This window comes from Arachis ipaensis, chromosome B5, assembly GCF_059453495.1.
Source record: "Arachis ipaensis isolate K30076 ecotype BB chromosome B5, ASM5945349v1, whole genome shotgun sequence".
Classification (NCBI taxonomy): Eukaryota; Viridiplantae; Streptophyta; class Magnoliopsida; order Fabales; family Fabaceae; genus Arachis; species Arachis ipaensis.
In genome coordinates this window covers 109286868-109289278 of record NC_142440.1, presented here as the reverse complement: position 1 = coordinate 109289278, position 2411 = coordinate 109286868, and the positions used below count along the sequence as shown (strand labels likewise).

Below are 2411 nucleotides of genomic sequence, written 5' to 3'. Positions count from 1 at the left end.
CCGGGGATTGATTTTGTATCAACAATGATTAAATTGGAGGATAACTAGATTGAGCATTTTTTTTCTTTTGTTTGATTTAAGTTCATTTGAGTAATTTACTTTCTGTTCAGTTATTTTCTTCCCTTCCCACTACCTATTTTCTTAGTTGTTTATGATTCAGTCCACTAACCCACTAACTATTTGATATATTGTATCACTCACACTAACAGCATTTCTAACAAGAATAGTCTCTGTATCTAGTTCCTTGCTTGTGCCTTGTTGGTTATATGACAGGGAGAAGAAGCGGGGCTTCAACTTCATTTGATTCTGAACCTGAGTGGACCTTCCTTAGATTAAGGAGGGAAGCAAGAGGAAAGAGAGTAGTTGGTGCTGAGGAAGAGGAAGAATATTTTGAACCAGACATGGATGAAAACATGGAGAACCATCATGAAAAAGAGGCTCACAACCATGGCAGAGAGGGTCTAGCAAATCATGCTGGGTTCTTACATCAACCCAAACCCAGGAAACTGTGGGAGTAGCATCCAAAGGCCAACTATACATGCCAACAACTTTGAACTAAAGCCACAGCTCATCACCCTTGTTCAAAACAACTGTTCATTCGGAGGGAGTGTCCAAGAAGACCCCAATCAACATCTAACCACCTTTCTGAGGATATGTGATACTGTGAAGTCTAATGGTGTTCATCCTGACACCTATAGACTACTTCTGTTCCCTTTCTCACTCAAGGACAAGGCATCCAAATGGCTGAAATCCTTCCCAAAGGAGAGTTTAGGAACCTGGGAAGATGTGGTAAACAAATTCCTGGCAAGATTCTATTCTCCTCAATGGATTAACAAGCTGAGAGCTGAGGTGCAAACATTCAGGCAGTAGGATGGTGAGACTCTATATGAAGCATGGGAGAGGTTTAAGGACCTGACAAGAAGGTGTCCACCAGATATGTTCAATGAATGGGTGCAGCTACAAATTTTCTATGAAGGCCTTTCTTATGAATCAAAGAAGGTAGTAGACCATTCATCCGGGGGATCTCTGAACAAGAAGAAGACCATTGAAGAAGCCATAGATGTCATTGAAACTGTAGCTGAGAATGACTACTTCTATGCTTCTGAAAGAGGCAACACTAGAGGAGTGATGGAGCTGAACAATGTGGATGCACTGCTGGCCCAAAATAAACTTATTACCAAGCAGCTGGCTGACCTCACCAAGAAGATGGAGAGGAACCAAGTGGCAGCAATCACCACCTCATCAGCAACCCAAGAGGGAGTGAATGCTGAGGCAGAGGAGGAGCAAGAACAAGCCAATTACATTGGAAACTCACCCAGGCAAACCATGATCCGTACTCCAAAACCAACAACCCTGGATGGAGGAATCACCCAAACTTTGGGTGGGGAAATCAACAAGATTAAAACCAAGATCAGAGACGTCACAACCCCAACAACCATGCAGCTCACCAATATTCCACACAAAGATCATATCAACACCACCCTAACAACACCTCTCCACATCCATACCAAAACCAGAATAACCAAACTCACCCCTCCACTCTCAACTCACCCTCATCTGAAGATAGACTCTCCAAAATTAAGACTATGCTTGAGGGCATATGCAAAGAGATTCAAGATAATAAGGTATTCAAAGAGGAGGTGCGAGCTAGCATCAAGAACCAGGGAGACACCATCAAGAGGCTGGAATTTCAAGTGGATACTTATCTGAAAAGATTCCCAAACCTACTGATAGCTTCCCAAGTGACACAGAGAAAAATCTGAGAGGTGAAGCAAAGAAAGTCAGATGGGAAGATTGCAAGATGGTTACTACAAGTAATAAGGAGACTGAGGAAAAGCAAAACAAGCCATTAGAACAACTTGGAGAGACATCAGCAGAGAAACAGGAAAAAGATCACCAAGAACCCAAAACTTTACAAAAGGAGCTGACACAAAAGGAGCTACTGAAACTTTATGCACCTTTTCCCCAATTACTCAATGGTGCTATAGAGAAGAGAATATACTCAAGGTTTCTTGACCTGTTTGCATCACTCCAGGTAAACATACCATTCATCAAGGCCCTCCAACAAATGCCGTCATACATCAAGTATATGAAGGAGCTGCTGACCAAGAAAAGCTCACTCAAGGGAGGACAAACGATAGTGATGAATAAGGAGTGCAGTGCTCTCATTCAACCAGAGTTGCCTATAAAAAGGAAGGACCCATGGAGTTTTCACATTCCCTGTGTAATAGGAGAAACACTGTTTGATAGAGCACTCTGTGATTTGGGAGCAAGCATCAACTTAATGCCTTTATCCCTTATGAAGAGGCTGCAGATCAATGAGATAATGCCCACAGATGTAGTCATTAGGCTGGCTGACAAAACTCAAAAACAAGCAATAAGTGTGGTAGAAAACGTGTTAATAAAGGTTG

The 2411-nt window shown here is 42.2% G+C and overlaps 1 non-coding gene across 1 annotated transcript; it reads right to left on the bottom strand.

Annotated features, from left to right (window-relative positions):
• Positions 1-834: 834 nt before the first annotated feature.
• On the bottom strand, positions 835-941 carry LOC148565336 (small nucleolar RNA R71). The gene has a single exon (XR_015884756.1). It is a non-coding gene; the product is annotated as a small nucleolar RNA R71 (small nucleolar RNA).
• Between the last annotated feature and the right edge of the window lie 1470 nt (positions 942-2411).